This window comes from Vipera ursinii, assembly GCF_947247035.1.
Source record: "Vipera ursinii genome assembly, chromosome: 1".
NCBI lineage: Eukaryota > Metazoa > Chordata > Lepidosauria > Squamata > Viperidae > Vipera > Vipera ursinii.
In genome coordinates, this window is record NC_139512.1 from 265,593,069 (window position 1) to 265,603,464 (window position 10,396).

Sequence of the window (10,396 nt, forward strand, 5' to 3'; positions counted from 1 at the left end):
TTTCTCTGGCGGTAATACTGTGAATGTTGATCATGGCTTTACGTGTTGCTTTTTTAATTAGTCTAAATTTCAATACATGCACTCTGCTAGCTTTGAGAATAGTGGAAATCACAAGGTGGGGTTGTCTGTAAATGTGAAAAAAGTCAAGATGAGGGCCACGATTGTGTGGTTGAAACTCTGTGACTTTTCACACACCACATGCACAATGCATATAAAAAGAGATGGGGATTTGAACACACCACTCCTTGTCACTGCCTTGACTTTTTGACATAAACATCCCGCCAGTGCTCCTGTCAAGAATATACTAGGCTTCATTTAGTTTAACGTTTAAGCATGAGAGATTATAATCCCAGATCCATTTGGTGTCATCTGCAGTGGAGTTTATAATAATAATCTTCTGGTGAATGGCAAGAGTACTAAAATCAATAGGCAAGTGAGGAAAACCCAAAGCAAATGAGAAGCTTCAAAGATGCTTTTATTTTGAAGGCAACTGTACTTTCTGGTTTTTCTTTAAGACATCCAAGAAGCTTCTTCAGTTCTAACTAATTTGTGGGGCATGGAAGGGATTTATACTCTCTGCAAACAGCCAGTCAACAGTCTGATGGTTGTTGAAAGTACCTTGGTGCTAATAATCTGTGTTCTGTCACATAGTAAGAACTGAAGAAGCTTCTTGGATGAGAAGTGAAACCATCTTAAAGAAAAAAACAGAAACTCCAGTTGCCTTTAAATAAAAGCACCTTTGGAACAATCATGGCCAGGATGAATGACAACCTCTATAGACAAATGAGAAGCTTTTGATACAAAGAATTTTAATTCTATGTTCCCATATGGTCTCATTTTCTATTATCTTTTAAAGAGTGATTCAAAGGAAAGGCTCATCTATAACTTCTATCCTCAGCAAACATTTTTTGCAACTTTCTGGATGAAATATTTTCCCCATCACAACAGTGGGGCCTGTAATATTTTTTTTCTTCAAATCAATACTTTCTGTACTGCAGAGAAAAACAGAAAAAGAAAGTCATTATTGAAGGGCTAATGTTGCACTGAATGAAAAAAGGAAGTTATCATTACAGGTAATCCTTGATTTATAACTAATTGAGACCAGAATTTCCATTGCTAAGCAAATCAATTGTTAAGTGAATTGTTCCCAATTTTATGACCTTTCTTGACTCAGCAGTTAAGTGAATTGCTGCAGTTGTTAAGGGAATAATGCAGTTATTAAGTGAATCTGGCTTCCCCCATTGACTTTGTTTTTCAGAAGTTGGCTGGGGCGATGCAAATAGTAATTACATAAACCTGAGATGTTGCAACTGTCATAGATACATGGCAGTTGCTAAGCACCCAAATATTGATCATATGACCATGGGGATACTGCAACAGTCATAACTGCTTTTTTCATAAGCACTTGGTCCTAAGTCACTTTTTTCAGTGCTGTTGTAACTTCGGACAGTCGTTAAACAATGGTTGTAAGTCAAATATTATCTGTATTGTCCCTTTGTTGTCAAGGTTTTAAGGCAGGGGTCTTCAAACTTGGCCCTTTTATGACTTCTGGACTTCAACTCCCAGTATTTCTCAGCCAAGCATGCTGGCTGAGGAATTCTGGGAGTTGAAGTCCAGAAGTCATAAAAGAGCCAAGTTTGAAGACCCCTGCTTTAAGGTAACTGGAAAGTATTCAAGGTATTCAAGTTGCAACAAATAAATGACAATAAAGAGAGGACACATATGGAACTTCGAAATTTTCAACAGAGAAATTCTTAGAAGATGTCATAGAACTTCAAACGTTCATTAAGTACTTACAGTAGTGGCCAAAATTGTGGAAACCTTTTGGGAAAAGTGTACATTTGAGGTTTGATGGCTAATAACACCACTTTTGTTTGGAGTAGTACCAAACAATGGAAAGATAATTTAATCAAGAATGTATTGCAACAAAGTTTGTTCAATTATCTGTATTGTATGAACGTTATAGCCAAATAACCAGAAAAAGGAAGCACAACTTGCTTAGGTTGATATCAGGTAGCTTTCCTTCATCTGATTGTAGCCAATGAGCATGAATGTTTAGAGAGCCAATCAGGTGTCATCTTGTTTTGGCAATGAGCCAATCAGATCACAGTAAGATTCAGTTATTGATATAATGTATTGAAGCTGAGAGGACGACATTTGTCAGTGTGTTATGTGATCGCTATCAAGTTGGTTGGGGTTTTTTATGTTCTTTCATTTAGTGAGCTTGTAAAATGTAATAAAATTAATGGTGCAAAGAGTTGACTGGTCGACCAGAAAGTGATGTAAAATAGTATTATTAAGTGAACAAGGCTACAGTTATAAAGAAATTAGAAGAAAAATTGGTGGAAACTTAACCAAAGGTGGGATTTCTAAGTTTTTTTTTATTGAAAAGTTTTAAAATACAGTTTTCCTTTAAGAATCCCCCCTTCCCCCTCCCTCCTCCCCCCTCCCTACCTCCCCCCCTCCCCCCCTCCCCCCCCCCCCCCGCTTCCCAGAGCTAAATACAAGGTATATATATAAAAAGCAATCATAAGCAATCATATACTAACAATTATAAACTCTAAAATCCATCACTCTCTAGCTTATATAAGATAAAACAAATAATAATAATATTAAATATGTATAAAAAGAAACTAAGATAAGAAAAGAAAAAAAAACGAAAGAAGACTTATTCAAATGCTACATAAAACTTCTTAACCCTATACTTGTTAACCCTATACTTGTTAACCCTATACTCCATTTTCTCCATTCCATAATATAGCGTTCTTGCGAATGATCTTTCAAATAGGCCGAAATCTTCGCCATCTCTGCCAGGTCGGAAACCTTTAAAGTCCACTCCTCTATGGTCGGCAATTCCTCTTTCTTCCAGTATTGGCCTATCAAAAGTCTTGCCGCCGTAATTAAATTCAACATCAACTTGGTGTCCACAACTGTGGCATCTGTAATTATTCCCAACAAAAAAAATTGCGGACAAAACTTTAACCTCTGTTTAAAAATCTTCTGCATGTTCCACCAGACTTTTATCCAAAAAGCCTTAACCTTTTTACAAGTCCACCATATGTGAAAATATGTTGCGTCTTCATCACCACACCTCCAACATTTAGGCTGATAATTCGGACACATACTTGCAAGCTTTTTAGGATCTAAATGCCATCTATAAAACATTTTGTAAAAATTCTCTCTTAAATTTTGAGCTTGTGTAAATTTTACGTTCCTCACCCAAATCTTTTCCCACGTGTCCATTGTGATGACTTCCTGGATATTTTGGGCCCATTTTATCATACAATCCTTAACAAGCTCTGTTTCTGAATCAATCTCTATCAATGCAAGATATATCCGTTTGATATGTGCTGGTCCCTGATTCCTAATTTGCTTTATCAAATTTTCATCAGTCATTGTAAATCCATTTTTCTGGTCTTCTTTCCACCTGGCCCGTAACTGAGTATATTGAAACCAATTTTGAACAACCTTCTCTTCTCGCAAGAGGCTATATGATTTCAAACACCAAACGTTTCTTTCCAAACTGAGAATCTCCTTGTACGTAGTCAGATCATGTTTGAAGCCAGCATGTATATTTTCTATTGCGTGTTTTGGAATTGCCCACAATGGTATCTTGCAACTTAACTTATGTCTGTACTTCTTCCAAACTCTCAGCAATGCCTGTCTTAAAATATGCACCCTAAACACGTTGTCTACCTTCTTATCATACAACAAATATGCATGCCAGCCAAACAACAAATCATGGCCCTCAAGATTTAATAACCTCCCTTGCGTCAAATTAATCCAGTCACTTATTCCTACTAATGCAGCAGCTTCATAATATAATTTAAAATTAGGCAATTTAAGGCCACCTCTCTCACGAGTATCCTGCATAATCTTAAGTTTAACTCGTGGTTTTTTCCCTGCCCACACAAATTTATTGATACCTCGCTGCCATTCCTCCAGATTAGAATCTTTCTTAAGAATCGGTATCATTTGAAATAAAAATAAAAATTTAGGCAGGACATTCATTTTTACTGCTGCAATCCGTCCCAACAAAGACAATTGCAATTTTTTCCAACTCTCCAATTCTTTTTGAATTTTCCCCCATAATTTTTCATAATTATTTTTATATAGCTTTATATTAGAGGGCGACAAAATCACCCCCAAATATTTAACCCTTTTAACAATCTCAAATCCAGTTAATCCTTCTAAAAGGGCCTTTTGCGGTGTTGTCATATTTTTGGCCAAAATTTTTGTTTTTTGTACATTAACCTTAAATCCAGAAACCTTCCCATATTGTGTTATTATCTCCATCAGGTCCGCAACAGAGTTCTCTGGCTGGGTCACTGTAACAACCAGATCGTCTGCGAATGCTCTCAATCTGTAGTCCTGATCTCCAATTTGAATCCCCTTAATTTTTTCCGAATTCCGAATTTTAACCAATAATATCTCTAATGTTAACACAAATAACAAGGGCGATAACGGACACCCTTGCCTTGTGCCCTTCTCAATATTACATGCTTCTGTCAAGCTATTATTAACTATAATTCGGGCAGTTTGTTTTTGATATAATGCCCTAATCGGTTGTAAAAAATTTTCCCCAAAATCCATTTTATCTAAAACTTTCAACAAAAATTTCCAGTTCAATTGATCAAAAGCTTTTTCAGCATCTAAAAAGATTAGCACCGCAGCAATCTGGTTGTTCCTTTCCAAAAACTCTAACACATCAACTATATGCCTCACATTATTTTTCATTTGCCTACCACTAATAAACCCTGTTTGATCCCCATGAATCACCTGTTGCAGAACCCTCATCAGTCTATTAGCCAAAACCTTAGCAAATATCTTATAATCTGTGTTTAAAAGCGATATCGGTCTATAATTTTTAACTTGAGTAGCATCTTGGTCTTCCTTCGGAATCAAAGAGATAAAAGCTGTTCTCCAAGACGGTGGCACCTTTCCCCCCCTCTGGATTGTCTGGAACAGTTCCTTTAACGGTTTTATCATTTCTAGTTGTAAATTTTTATAATAGGCCGCAGTCAAGCCATCCGTACCTGGTGCTTTATCCACCTTCAATTCCTTAATTGCTGTAAAAATTTCTTCTTCTGTGATCAATTGATTAATCCCTTCTTTTTGTTCTTGCGTAAGAACCGGGATGCTAGCATTTTCCAAATATATATCAATATCTTTTTCATTAATTTTCTCTTTAGCATATAATTTAGAATAAAAATCCACAAAAGCGTCCTTGATAAGGTCCTGTTGAAACACAACCCTTCCTTTATGCTCAATCTTGTCTATATTAGAAGCCCTTTGTTTTTTCCTCAATCTATAAGCTAACCATCTACCTGGTTTGTTAGCGTTACAAAAAGTATTATGCCTGGCAAACCGCATATTGGTTGCCACTTGGTCAGCCATTAATTTATCAAATTGTCCTCTTAACAATTTAATAGCCTCCTTAGTCTTCACATCCTCTCAGTTCAAAATCAAAGCCTTTTCTTTTTCCTTTATTTCATTCTCCAGTTCTTTCCTCCTAGCTTCCACAGCACGTCTATGTTTGTTGTTCATATATATCAACACCCCTCTCATGTATGCCTTGCTAGCATCCCACACCATATCCATAGAAGTACCTTTGTTCATATTAGTCTCAAAAAAATCCTTCATCCGCTGTTTGCATTCTTCCACATTTCTCTGATTTCTAAACAAATTCTCATTTACGCGCCACGAGCGCCTGTCTCTTTTCTCCTTATCAATCTCTAACCACACTGGACTATGATCAGAGATAGTTCTTGCACAAATCTTCACCTTTTTAGTCCTCAAAAAAAAGTCATTAGTCACCAAAATAAAATCAATCCTCGAAAAAGATTGATGTCTATCAGAATAAAAAGTATAATCCTTTTCCTGCAAGTGTCTCTCGCGCCAGATATCTCGCAGTTCCAAGTCATCCTTCATTTCAAAAAAAGATTTAGGCAGTCTAGCATGACTTGGAATGCGCTTAAAAGCTCCAGCCTTATCCATCTGTACATCCATAACACCATTCCAGTCCCCCATAAAAATAAAAGATTTATAATCCAACTGGGTAAGCTTTGTATGAAGTAAACTAAAAAAGTCAGCCTGTTGTTGTTGATTAGGGGCATACAGTCCAACTAAAAGCGTCTTTTTGCCTTCTAGCAACAAGTCTATCAGTACATATCTTCCATGCTTATCTGCTTCAATTAAATCCGCTGTTATGGCACTTTTAATATAAACAACCACTCCATTTTTCTTATTCATTGCAGAGGCAACAAAGTGCGTACCCAGTCTTGAATTCAATAAAAACTTTTGGTCCATAGCCCTAATATGCGTTTCATGCAAACATATAACATCTATCTTAAATTGTTTTAAATATTGAAAAACCTTCTTTCTCTTCTGTGGTGAATTTAGTCCATTAACGTTCCAAGTCAAAAATTTAGTTGCCATGCATATCCTCCCAAAGCTCTTGAAGCACTGCTTTGATAGGACTATCTTCTTTAGGCCGTGCTCCTCCCACTGCTTGGCTATGAGTACGTTGTGAAGATTCTGAAGACTTTTGCTGGTCTTGTTCTTTTATTTTCTTTGCTCTTTTTAAAGCAGCACGCGTTACCCTTTGCTCTCTAGGATCATCCAAAGAGGTTGTAGCTTGATCTCCTCCAGCACCATTTTCCTCTGTTTCATCCTCTTGATGTTCTCCTTCTCCTTCTCCAGATCCCTTTGCAGCTTCCAGAAGTGTTAATGGGGTTGCTTTTAAAACAGTATGGTAGAAATCACGCGCTTGCTTCACAGTAATCAACCGGTACCTTTTGCCTTCGTACATCACCATCAGCCCGTCTGGAATCTCCAATCTGAACCTTACGTCTCGTTGCTTGAGCTCTTGCACAAGAAATGTAAAGTCCTTCCTTCTCCTCAAAATCTTTGGAGGGATCTCTTTTAAAACCAAAACTTCTTGATCAGCAATCACAACTTTAGCATCGTAGGCAGCTTGTATAACTTCATCTCTGATTTCTCTTTTTGTGAAGTAAACCACCACATCTCTAGGCAACTTTCTCTGTCTGGCAATCCATGAGTTTACACGGAACACTTTATCCATAGCTGCTCTTATTTCAGATGCTGGCTGATTCAATACCACTTCAAAAGCCTCAGAAACCAGCTGCTTTAAATCTTCCTTAATGTTCTCTTTTAAACCTCTAATTCTAACAGCAAACTGCATCTGGTAATATTGGGCAAGGCTTAACTCCCTTTCCATTTTGTCTCTTAAATTTTCATTCTCCCGTACTTGGTGGAAACTTAACCAAAGGTGGGATTTCTAAGTTTTTGAAGAGTGACTCAGTCACTATAAAACCACACTGGTAAAGGCAGGAAAAGGTCACAACAGTAAGTGATGATAGAAGAATTAAGAGACTGTGCCTACATGACAGAAGAAAATCATCTGGGTGTATACAAGATGAAATGGCGCAATGCAATGAAAAGTTGAGTGCAAGGACTGTTTGGTGCAGACTGCAGGAATTTGGCTTAAAATCTAGAATTCCACGAAAAAAGCCACTTTTATTTCTCAAACAAAGGCTGAAAAGACTAAACTGGGCTAAAACCCATGTTACCTGGACAGAGGAACAATGGGACAGTGTTATTTGGAGTGATGAGACCAAAATCTCCCTGTTTGGTAGTGATGGCATAAAATACGTAAGGAGAAGAATCGGAGAAGATTTGCATCCTGATTGCATTACATGTAGTAGTAATAGTAGTAGTAGTAGTAGTAGTAGTAGTAGTAGACTTTATTGTCATTTCAACAATATACAGTACAGTACCCAGTGAAACGAAACAACGTTTCCCCAGGACCAAGGTGCTACATCAGACGACACGAACCAAAAAAAGAACAGAACACAAACTACACATAACTCTAAACTAAAAACGTAAAAAAACTACAAATACAAGTATTTATAGTTCCAGTTTCTTCGTGTTGAGAATTCTAATGGCTTGTAAGAAGAAACTGTTACACAATCTGGATGTGTATGAGGGGTGCGTGTAATCAGCCACAATGTTTCTGGCTTTACAGATGCAACGTGTGATGTAAATATCCATGACAGAGGGAACAGCACCGTGAAACACCCAATCAATGTTATGATCTGAGGTTGTATGACATCAAAAAGTGTGGGCAGAATTTGTGTGATTAATGGGACTATAAATGGCCAAAAATACATTAATGAAATACTTGATCCCAAACTGACTCCTTCCACACATGATCTTTTCCAACACAATGAAGCATTCATATTTCAACAGGATTTAGCTCCATGTCATGTTGCTGCTGTGTGCAAAAAGTGGTTTCAAGATAATGATATTCCACTGCTGGAATGGCCTGGGAATAGACCAGACCATAACCCAATTGAAAATCTATGGAGCCGACTAAAGAAACTTGTTAGTCAGAGGCGACCCAGCATTAAAACCCAGTTAATAGAAGCAATCATTCAATCTCGGTTTCACATTATAACTACTGCATAACTAAAGGACTTGGTTCATATTGTGTAGTGGGTTTTGGACTGCGTGGACCGCATGGAAAGATGCCAGGCAGATGAGTGCAGCATATCAGTTCTTTATTGTGGTCAGACTGGGCTGGAACAAAGGACTGTCTGATCCCTTATATACCTGGCCAGGTATACCCCAGGCCAATCCCTTTAACTGAATTTCCTGCCGTCCGCAAGCCAGTCAATCCTGTCGCAGTATAGCGCCACCTGGTGGTGTCAGTGGCCACTGCTAATATGATCACCCTATATACATAACAGTTCACTCCATGGAAAGCTGTTGTAAGGCCATAATTCATGTTAAAGTTTCCCCAACTGAGTATTAACTGACATGGTGATCATTTTTGTATATCTCATTTTTTTCTATGGTGATCATTATTGTATATCTCATTTTTTCCTATGTGTTTTACTTTTCTTTATTTTATTACTAGAAAATTTATTTAATATTATTTTAAAATTTATTTAAAATTTATTAATAGAAAATCCTTCATAAAAGTTATTGCATTACATTCTTGATTAAATTATCTTTCTATTGATATATAATTTTATGGTACTACTCCAAAAAAAGTGGTGTAATTAGCCATCAAACCTTAAATGTACACTTTTCCCAAAAGGTTTCCACAGTTTTGGCCACTACTGTACAGTCAACCAAATGGCAGTTGAGGGAAGATGTGGCTACACGTATTCAGGATAAGCAAACATATAACTCAATGAGCAATATATTTCCAATGAGAAGACAAGCCCTTCCTAAACAAACCCTGATATATTTCATACTGTACTCACCAAACCAATGTCAAATGCCTATTACAGCTGATGGTTGGGTGTTGTTGTTGTTTGGTGCTTTTGAGTCATTGTTGACTCTTGGTGGCTGCCTGGACTAGCCCCTGCAGTTTTCTTGCCAAGATTTCAGAATTGACTTGCCCTTGTCTTCTTCCTAGTGTTGAGAGGGACTGACTGTACAAGTACACTCAGTTTTCTTTGTACTTAAGGCAGGACCAGAACTTTTAGTCTCCCAGTTTCTAACCTGGTTATATTGAATTTCCTTACAGCAAATATTGACAAAAGTATATTATTTTTAAAATGTTCACTGTAATTAGGTGTAGCCCCAAGAGGTCCAGGTATATACGTAGGATTCGTTGGAATGTAATAGTGGCATCTCCAGATATTATTTATTTATTTATTTAATTTGTATACCGCCCTTCTCCCGAAGGACTCAGGGCGGTGAACAGGGCAATACATAATAAAAACAAGATACAAAAATTAAAAAGTAATTAAACAGCAATGCCCGTAATAAATTAGTACAGATTAAAAAGTTAAGATCAATTTATAAAACCCAACTCCATCCCATCAGGCCAGGCCAGCTTGTTCAAAAAGGTAGGTTTTAAAATCGCGCCGGAAGCAGCGAAGATCAGGCGCCATCCGGAGCTCGACCGGAAGATGGTTCCATAAATCTGGCGCGCCCACAGAGAACGCCCTCCCCCTGGGGGCCACCAGTCGGCATTCTTTGACCGGTGGCACCCTGAGGAGGCCCTCTCTGTGGGAGCGTACTGGGCGGAGGGAAGTTGACGCCGGCCGCAGGTGCTCCCCAAGGTATTCTGGACCCATGCCATGTAGGGCTTTGTAGGTCATTACTAACACCCTGAATCTCACCCGGAAGACAACTGGAAGCCAATGCAGCTCGCGGAGCAGAGATGTGACATGGGAGTGTCGGGAAACTCCCAACACAACTCTCGCGGCTGCATTCTGTACCAGTTGGAGCCTCTGAGTGGTCTTCAAGGGTAGCCCCATGTAGAGAACGTTGCAGTAGTCAAGACGAGAGGTCACGAGCGCGTGAGTGACCGTACGTAGGGCATCCCAGTCTAGATAGGGCCGCAACTGGCGCACCA